Genomic DNA, 10685 nt, shown 5'->3' on the forward strand with positions numbered 1-10685 from the left:
CAGCAATGGAGCAAGTTGGGAACTGCATTATTTTATCTTCAGAATGGCCAGAAATGTTTCAATCTTCATTCTTTTGATGACTTCATAGAGAAATACTATGTTGTTGACTTTACAAAAGAGAATGAGAAAAGAAATTAGAAAAGAAGAAAGGAAAGGAAGGAAGACAGAAAGAAGGAAAGAAAGAAGGAAGGATATAGGGATAGAAAGAAAGGGAGAGAGAGAGAGAGAGAGAGAGAGAGAGAGAGAGAGAGAGAACTCCTAGCCTTTTCTTTTGAATTTGTCAACCCTATCACAATGTCTAAGAAGAAAAGAAATAGTTTTCTAACTTTGATGTTCAAATGTCAAGACAACAAATTGCTTCCATTACAAAATGATGACTGCCTGGAAAATGATTGTCCTATTAATATTAGAGCCCCTTTGAAGCCTTTGGACAGTTCATTTGAATGGCCACAAGAGAGCAGTAAGAAATTAAAGCTCAGACAGTGACTCAGAGTCACACTGATGTGGGCTTTTTGCCATTAGGAAAATTTGAAAGCCAGATTGACTGCTCTTGTGCATAGACTTGGAGAGACTGTCCAGGACTCCACTCTTTCACCTTAAGGCTATTTCGCCAAGAGGGGCAATGTTGACACCATCAGTTAATTACCAGGAAAGAACTTTGAATTAGAACTTCCAAGAAACCTGAGTTCATGTGTGAAAGTGGAAAAATTTCTCACCTAGAGCACAGGGACGTCTTGAGAAGTTACTGGCCTGTCCCTGGGGAATATTCAGGATGGAAAGGTATGTGGCACACTACACAGTCCCGTGGGGGAGACCTGGGCATCTTTTAGAGCCTGGCCAGTATTTAAGAATGTCAGCAACCAGGAGCTTCTAAAGTTCTAATTCTACTCTTTCTGCTTGTGGTTTAACTATTGTACAAAGTGGTATATGCGGAGACTGAGAATATTTCTTAAATCCTTTCTTTACCTTAATTTCTATATACTCTGCCCTCGTTGCTCACAATAACTTTGCCATGCTTGACATAGTGTTTTGGACATCATGAGTTTTAAAAGGGAATTTTAAAAACACAAATTCACAAAAAAACTGGCCACAGCCTTAGTATGGTAGCATGAGATGTTGCTTTGCATCAGTCCAAGAAAAAAAAAATTAACTGGTAAAAAATAAAATAAAATAAAATTACTTGAAGCTCAACTAAAGCAGAATCACAGTCAATATGCATGTGAGAATTAGTCATTCATGCTTAAACATTAAACAGCAAAATGCAAGCTAGAATGGAAAGTTTGTGTGAGCAAACAAACACAGACTAACAACAACCACAGTGCTTTGTGTTAACAGAAAGATGGCACGGAACACGTGGGGCAGGTGGGGAGCAGCCACATAGGACAGTCTGTGGATAACAGCACAAAAAGCTTTGCAATGTGTTCCCCTTTAACTTAGTCATTTTCTCACTTGTAATTATGCTATAGAAACAGTCAGACAAAGTACACTTAGAGGATTCAATAGAAATGAGAATTAGAGCAGTAAAAACTATGTATAAAAGGGAAAAAGGCAGTAAAAATAAAGGAATAGGGATGAAGTTGGACTGTGATGAGAGACACTGAAAATATGAACATATATGTGCTGGCACTGACAACGTGGGATGCATAGTAAGTTTGAAAACATCCTAAGTGATCCAATGTAGAGGATGAACCCGTGGTTAGTTGCATAGGAAAAATATCTGTATATCATTTTCAAAGTAGCAATTACTCCTGGATATAAGCCTTAAAAATAATCTCTCTCTCTCTCTCTCTCTCTCTCTCTCTCTCTCTCTCTCTCTCTCTGTGTGTGTGTGTGTGTGTGTGTGTGTGCATGCGTGTGTATTCGCTTTTTTAAAAGAAGTTGAGGTTTTTGTTTCCTTGTTTGCTTTGTTTTAAAACAATATATTACTTTCAATTTCATTAAAAACACATGAAAATTTATTTCTATCTTTCAGCAAATCCTCAAAGATTCTTAAAAGTTAGTTTGGCAGATTCAGGAAAAGGTTGAAATTTGGCATCCACATATCAAATGACAGTAAAAACATATTAACAAAATACAGCACATGTAATTTACAGTTTCTTAATATTATAAAAAATATATGTGCTAAAAATTTTCCAGAGTAGCTTTGGATGTTATTTACAGTCAATTTATACATGTAGGCTATTTTTAAAATCAGTTTAAATAGATTTTTATACCTTTAAATGTAAAAGATTTTTCTCTTCCAAAGAGACAGGCTCTTCCTTCCCATTTCATTTAAGATCAAGCCAGTGACTGGCAGTTCACACACTTCATTATTTTCTAGATGTTTAACTGACTGTATGCTCATTGATTTTCAGTTCTATATTTAACCTATTGCTAATATAATGAAATACATTCTAAAAGGAATTTTACTTAATGTGGCCTCTTTCTGGCTTCCTTCATCATGAGTCAGAATTTAGAAATGGGCTAATAATTTCATATTTTGAAAAATTATGCTTCTTAGCATAACACATGATAAATTATTATATTTGACCAAGTTTTAAATACCTCTACAATTTTTAAAAAATTATGAATTATCACATATTTCCTATAAAGCCACTAATATATCATATTTAAAGCAACACTGCAAGATACATATTATTACATTCCAAATTTATGATATTAAACTAATTATAGTAAGCACAATCCCTTGTCTATTATGACTGTAGTGAAACTGGAAAGCATCTCATGAGTGAGTTCCATTGCTCATATAGGAATTTGTGTTTCCTTGGAAGAGGCACTTTTCTGAAATTAATCATATATAGGACTACATTCCTTATATTGGGGAACTCTCCTAGGTAGGAAAAGATATTCTTTTCTTTCTGCTTAAAAGTTTAGGGAATGAGAATCAGACTGTGATGGTGAGTACAAGACAGAGCAGACCAGTAGACCCGCCAGCCTTCCCTGTTTCCCCCAGATGAAGTGAGTAGGCTGAGGCTCTGCTCATGTCTTCCTGCTCTCTTGTTTCCAGTCTATGGATTAGAGCTGGTGCTCTCGCTGACTCTTTTAGTTGCCCCCACTCCCATTTATAATGAATTTTATCTTTCTCAGGAAAAAGAAATGGTGTCATGGAGACATGAGACCAGACAAGGAAAAAAATGCCCATTTTATTCATCACAACTGAAAATGTAGTCTTGAGCTGCCGATTAAATTTTATTTGGTAGCCAAGCATTCAAATATTCTCATTGTGCAGGTCATAGGTGCCTTGGAGACAGGACGGAGAGGTAGCAGCGCTGTCATATTTCAGCAGATTCGTTAGTTGTCGTCTGCCCTCCTTCTAGCTAGGAAAAAAGTTACTTCTCACAACAGCCTTTGCTCTTTTTGATAAAAGCTTTTTATAACTTCTAAGGATCTCCTAATTCTTGATACAATCTCTGCCTAGTTGTCCTTCTAGTTCATGGATTTCACAGCATCAGCTCTTCATGCATTTTTTGTACTTTTACACAATATGATGAAAACTAGAATTAAATTGGAATTTCTAGACACTCCAAAAGAAAGGACTAGAAAGGGCTTAGTCAGTTAAGGTCTTAATTTGCAAACATGGGAACCTGACTTTGATGTCCAGAACTCACCCCAAAAGAAAAGCCAGTAAACCCACATACTCGGGAAAACGGAGGCAGGTGTGTTACTCTTTGAAGAAGAATCCTTGAATCTTAACGGCCAACCAGTCTTGTCTCCTTGTCAATCTCCAGGCAGCTGATAGCCTGACTTTCCTAAAAATGTCATTGACAGCTACTGAGGAAAGATATCAGTTTGCACACGCACACACACACACACACACACACACACACACACGATAGACAGACAGACAGACAGACAGACAGACAGACAGACAGAGAAGCTATTGGAGGTGGGGAGCTGCTGGGCAGAGGAAGTCATCATCTTTGGTGATGTGCTGCCCGCTGAGTCACACATGTCCCTGCAGACAGCGCCACAGCAGTGCCCACACTGACTGCCCTAGTTAAATCCACTAAATCACAAAGCAAAACAAACAACAACAACAAAAAACCATGAAAATAGGGTGAAGACTTAGTAGGAAGAGAAGAGTGGGGGAGGGGGAGAATGGGGGAAGTTGTGACCAGAATTATTACATACGTGTATGAAATTACTAACTAAATTAGAAGGAAGGACAGGAAGACAGGGAGGGAGGGACAGGGGGAGGGACGGAGGAAGGGAGGAAAACTAAAAGCAGCAGCACACCTATGCAAACCGCCAATCACTAGAAGGTAAAGATGCAAGAGAGGAGGAGGGACGGGAGTGGGTGGGTGAGAGCTGGAAATGTGGAGAGCTTCCTTCCTTTGCACTAGTCACCAAACACTTTCTCCGCCTTGCAAAGAAAGTTTATGACCATGTCCTTGAAGCTATGCTTTGAAGAAGTTATGGAATAGACTTCTGGAAAAGTATCCAGTATTATTTGCATCTCTTTGTTTGAAGGTCCCTCATACTCAAGCACCAAGGAAACAAACTTGCTGCATTGAAACATGTCTTTTCGAACTCTTCTTATGTGTTAAGAAACCTGGCATTTTTCTTTTAGTGGAGTTACTAGCTATATAAGCATGAGACTTGCAGTTTATTGAAAATAAAATATCAAATGACTGTAATTTTGTCAGCATTGATTAAACACCTAGCATGTTTTAGGTTCTCTCTCTCGGCTACAAGATAAATTAAATATTCAGGCTTCTGGCAGTAATGAAGGCACTTATGGAAATAAATGAACAAAGATGACAGAATCCTGAGTTAGCTGTGATCAATGGAGACTCTGGAAAACTTCACAGGCCTTTTCTAGTCCCTAGAAAAACTTAGATAAACTCAAAGGTTTGGTTTCTAATCTGCCTGCTGGGTGAGTGTAATCCATACAAGCTATGGATTACAAAATTCTTTTCCTGGGAAAAACATAACCTTATATAGAAGTATAAAAATAAACTAATGAAGGAATCAGGCAATGCCAGGAATCATAAACATCATGAAGAACAAAAAATGAAACAGGGTAGTAGAAAATTCCAAAGGATTTTTTTTAAGTACCAGGAAGGGTTTGCTGAGATGACACAATGAGTCAGCTAGGACTCAGAGGGCAATTGAGACATACCTAATGTGATGAGGCATGGAGCAAGTATTTCAGGAAAAGGTAAAAAAAAAAAAAAAAAAAGGTGGGGGGCACAAATGTTTCCAGACTGGCCTCGGAAGAAGCCATTGTGTACAGAATACATTATGAAACAGGAAGAGTAATGAGGACGGACCTGAGTCAAAATGACACAGCTTAGATCATGTCATGCTTTTGATGTCTCAGAAAGGAGCTGAGCAGAGTGCTGTGAGAAGCATCTGAGGATTCGGGCAGGAGCTAGAACCAGAGCTAGGATGAACTCTGTCCATCTCCAGTCACCTTTAAGTTTTCTCTGTGGATAAGAAATCAGGGGGGAACGAGGAGAGGGGTGATGGAGACTGTGTCTTAAGTGGGTTGGGGATCAGCATCACCCCTTGATATCAGGCAGGATGGAGACGTCCTGTGTTGTGTTGAGTTCTCTTCTGTAATGTCCTTTCTATTGGCTTTCAAACTAAACTTACTGGTGACAGATTCAAAGCCTAGAACAGAGGCCACAGCCCTACATTAGAAAAGCACTTATTCAGTTCTACACAGCCTGATTTTCTTCCCAACTTAAGGACACTGTACTTGAGACAATGATCTCCCTACTTCACCACAACTCATAGGACTGTCAATCTTCCCTGCCACTGCAGGGAAATGGTGGTGGGGGGTGGCAACATTGCTTGTTAACACGGGGAATGAGAGGTAGGTGGTAGATGCGTGTATAGAGCACAGGTATTATGCCGGGATTTCAGTAAAGTAATCAGGACCACATTGCTTGGTAACAGGAAATCTGGGATTTTAAGAACTGTGAGATGGAAATCTACCAACAGACCCAATCATGCAAAGAAAATGTCAGACTTCAGTGACAGATATTTTTACTCTTCTGCCTGAAAAGTAGAAGTTGGGGTTCCTGCCCAGCACAGATCACAAAGCACACAATTACCCTGGCTCCATGCTTTCGCAAAGAGTTTTCCTTCAACGTGCCAGATATTGTTAAGAACACAAAGATCCCTGTTCATAAACACTAGGCTTTATACAGATCCAAAGGCACATGTTTATTTGTGTGGTCATTGGCCTGCATACTTTAAGAATCATGTAAATAATAAAGCTAAACTACTTTATTTGGTATGAGTGAAATTGATGGGCCAATAATCAGACACATTTGTGGGCCAACGCAGCGAAACATGTGCGGTTGCTGAGGACCGTTGAACTGTGTGCATGCGAAAGGCCATGTGAAACCTGCTTCCCGCCTCCTCTTAGCGGTGTGGATATAATTAAATAGCAGGCTTTTCTAAAGGTGAGACTTCCTTCTTAGCAGTGCTCCTCAGGGAAGACAAGACAGCAATGCAGCTCAGTAAGCCCTAGAGTGGAAAACAGTCCTGACGTCAAATGTGATCAGAGCATCTGGATGACCACTTAGGTCCTACCATGGGTACCAAGTTGGTAGGTGGAAATGAAGAGGACAGCATCTCCCAGATGTCAGTCATTAAAGAGTGACTAAATTAAAAGGATGAAAAGGAAAAAAAAAAAAAACAAATAGCAAAATGAGCTTCACTGTCACTGAGCCCGTGGTGAGCAGACACTGGGGGATGCATGGCCCTCCTCGAAATGCCCCACATCCGACAGGGGGCCCCTTTCAACCGAACATGGTGCTCTATTTCTGATTCATTATGATCCTGCTCTCTGTCCATAGGAACCCAAAACCCAAAGTCAGAACACATGGCGAAGAGATGAGCTCAAACTTAAGATGCTGCCAACTATCAACCAGTGTTTTTAAAGTGCCGAACAAAGTCAGCACTCTTCGTCTTTCTTGTGCTTTTGGCAAAAGAAAGTTAATACCTGCCCAAGATACGGTCTGTTCCTTTGCCGATTTCTGGCTTTTAAAACCATTAAGATATAATTTTTGCGTGTTTATTTTTCTAGCGTTAAGTCAAAGGTAGGCTAAAATTGGCCTGCAAAACCTCAAGACCGTTTTCTGATTTTTGGCAAATCATAGCAGGGCACTCATGCCTCTACCTGAGACGTCAGACTTTCTGTTTCGGTGCCCGGTGCTGGGCACCTCCAGCGGATCACAGCCTGTCTTGTCTTGGAGTTTTGAATGAGACCTCAGAGGAGAACGCAGCATCGTGGTTTCCAGGTTGAAGGGCAGAAAATTGAAAGAACTTTTCTTTTGTGTCATCGTTTCTCAGTAACTGACGAAAGCTTCTAAGAATATCATCAGAAGCCTTACTCAGAGGGCGGGACTGGGAGTGAGGTACCCTGGTGTGCCAAATGTAAATAAGTTCATCTATGCAGAGGGAGTGGAGGCTGCTGTCAGACTGGAAAGCTAACATGTTCAGACAAGACAGGATCAGACCACATCTTTGCAGTTCACCCATACTGAGTTCAGCACATGGTGGCTTTTACCCATGAACTGCAACTCAGTAGTGGGCACGGTTTGGCATGGCTTAAAATGATAATTTCATGGAAGGCTTAATTTGAATCAACCACACAAAGGTTGGGATATTGAAGTACTACCAAATTAAAGAACAACAACAACAACAAAGAAAAACAGAAAACAAAGCCTTTGCTAATTATCAAAAAATGGAAGAAAAAAATAACAATTTTAGAAGGATGTTTTAAAAGTTCTCGCTTGAATGCTACTAATCTGCAATTTTTGTATACACAGAGATCCATGTTACAGGATGGTAGTATGGAGAAATAACTCTCAGCATGAATTAAGAAGTCTGTCAAGTATTCATGTAAGTCTGTTCAGTATTCACATGTTTCTAAAAAAATAAAAAATTAAATTAAAAATGAGAAGATCTTTGGGGCATGAGAATGGCTGTCTGGTTCAGAGCTCTGCTGCTCTTGTGGAGGACCTGAGTTCAGTTCCCAGCATGCACTGGGCAACTCAGTCTCTTAACTCCAACTGAATGGAATTTGATGCCCCTTTCTGGCCTCTTAGGCACCTGCCCTCACAGATACCCACAAGGACATAGACATAGACATCTGCTTTTAAAGAGCTTTTCAATGGGCTGACTGTGGCAGGCTTAACTTTTTTTGTCTGGGAGAGAATGGAGAAAATTTTATTTAATAAAATGCACTGGTAAAAATTGTTCTCTTTCTGACCCATTTGCTGTCAGAAAATCATTCAAACCCTAAAAATCTTGACCTAAGAGATAGATGATGCATTTAATGGGAAAGGGGACTTTCATTTGACTGTGTTCATCCAGCTTGTAGGATAGAACCTAGTGCCTGCTGGACATGCAAGTAAATGGAACATTCTTAATAATATTCAACTAGCAACTAGAAGTCACAGAAATGAAGAATTAAGGGATGGTTACCGAAAATATTATTCTACAAAATTTCAAGGCATATCGTTGACATTACAAAAGTACAGATTAAGAATTTTCATTTCAGGTGACTGTCACCCAGATGATAATCAAGATTCACCTGTGATTTATCTGCTTTCACTGTATGTGCATCTTAAAATGTAGTCTTGACTAAATAAAAGGACCTTGTCTTAACCCTGATTAGAAACAATTGCTATATACTCTGCTTTATTATTCAATAATATGAAATATTTTAGGTTTCTCAATATGTAAAAGTATTTTCAGTTGGTACTCTTTCTGCCTTCCTGTTTGAATAGATAGATTGATTTAAAAATTTGGAAATTTTCACAGAACTTTGTAAAATAGTATGCTAATATTTATTAAAGTTTAGAAACAGTTATTTTTCTAACTAACTATAGGATTAATTTACCATGGATTAAAATAAGTTAACTTAAATAACCTTAAAAGTTTAGTGTAAGTTACTTTTAAGAATATATTACTTAAGCCGAGGGGTGGGAGACAGGGTAGATCTTGGTTCGACGCCAGCCTTGTCTACAGAGGAAGTTCCTGGACAATACACAGAGAAACCCTGTCTCAAAGAAAAAGAAAATTGCTTTGTCTAAGATATTACTAAATTATTTTTTTAAACATTTAGTTTATTCTTATTATTTTTTACAAATAGAAAGGGAATCTAAGTTATTTTTTTTCTTTTTAAAGCCTAAATCCAGTGTTAATGTAAGCAGTATCACTGTGGCCAGGGGTGCAGGTGATTCCTGCCATGAAAAGGTGCCAGTGTGAAGTCAAACGCAATGTGAGTACTCCTCCCGTGATTTATTCCCAAAGTGATTGAGAATAGCTTCCTTCACATGAGTAGTTTCCTAGTAGGTCTTTCACGGGGCTCATTTTCAGCTTTACACTTCTAGCATGACATTCTGAACCACAGGCAACGCTCTTCTGCTTCATCATCCAACCAGAAGATGCCGAGCAACCTCCCTGGATGCTTCTGAAGTTCATATTTATTGCCAAGAACTCCTTTTCCTGCTCCTACATCTCCATAAACACTGTTTGTGAAAGTAAAACGGGCCAGGATGGGCGATAACTTGTTTTGTGTTGTACTTCCCTTGTGAATTAGGGAATCTCTGCCTAAGAATCCTCCTTTAATGTTTAAGATCTCAAAATGATCACCTCAAAAGTTCATCATTTCCTTCAGCTATTTTGAAGCCCATACAATTGTGCAACTAATATGTGCCGATTAACAATCTCTTTAAGAGTGTATCTGATGGTCTACTCAATCCTTCCAGTGGGGCACTGTTTCTTGCTACCAAGCCACACACACTGTCTAGATTTGTGGTGGTGTATGCTCTAAGTCTTCTCAGCTTTCTTTCCCAAACCAATATACGTACACAAGCATTGCATTGTCATGGTACACAATGGTCAGAACTGACCTGTGACAATAGGACTGCTGCTGCAGTGGCTCCCTTTGAGAAAAACCATTTTTCTCAGCAGCTGCCTCTGACTTCAGTGTGGAAATGCTAGTTCCAAACACATCCATGAATTATGTAGAACTCCGTAGTTGAGGACTCCTTTGCCCCTGCCGTTCGAAACACGGATTTTTAAACCATTGTCCTTAGGGGAAAATAGCGTATTATGCCCCCCTGTATCTGCATAAATAGAGTCTTCCATAAATACCTCAACTTTGCAGGGTTATTCATTAAAGATCGTATTGTTCAATGAAGATTCGTAGTTGCTTGGGGTCTTGTTGTTGTTTTAGTGTGTCATCTCCAGCATCTCCCCATCCTCCTCTGTGTGTTTCAGTGTTAGGAATTAGGTAAAGAACTAAAACTCTACACATGCTAGGAAAACACTCTACCATAGAGCAACGACATCCCCGGGCACCATTGGGAGTTTATTGAAATAAACCACTGTAAAATGGAAACAGTAAAGAATAATGTTTTCCTTTTGGGAATTATACCTAGAATAAAAACAAACATCTTCAGAGTGTTTCTAGGCAAGAACCATGAGGGGTGAATCAGCTCTCTCAAATGTTTGTCAGCTCTCCTCTTTCAACAGAGAAGGGCTATTACCGCAGCGCTTTCTAAACAGTGTATTGTTTTGCTTATGAAGATAATCTTTATTGAATTTATAGAAAGATATTTTTATTTATTCTGCAGAGAACAAGATCTAAAAAAATCACTGAGAATTTAATGCAAGATAAATAATTTAATCAGCTATCTACTATTTCCAGCAAGACT

General features: G+C 39.1%; 1 long non-coding RNA gene across 2 annotated transcripts; it reads left to right on the top strand.

The window, feature by feature from the left end:
* Positions 1-557: 557 nt before the first annotated feature.
* On the top strand, positions 558-10683 carry LOC125397524 (uncharacterized). Of its 2 annotated transcripts, XR_007231081.3 has the most exons (4): positions 558-780; positions 7788-7860; positions 9151-9244; positions 10605-10683. It is a non-coding gene; the product is annotated as an uncharacterized LOC125397524 (long non-coding RNA). The 2 variants fall into 2 exon arrangements; XR_014999303.2 differs by having other exon boundaries at positions 9151-10677.
* Positions 10684-10685: the final 2 nt, after the last annotated feature.

The sequence above is a fragment of the Myodes glareolus genome, chromosome 20 (genome assembly GCF_982192425.1).
Source record: "Myodes glareolus chromosome 20, mMyoGla1.1, whole genome shotgun sequence".
NCBI lineage: Eukaryota > Metazoa > Chordata > Mammalia > Rodentia > Cricetidae > Myodes > Myodes glareolus.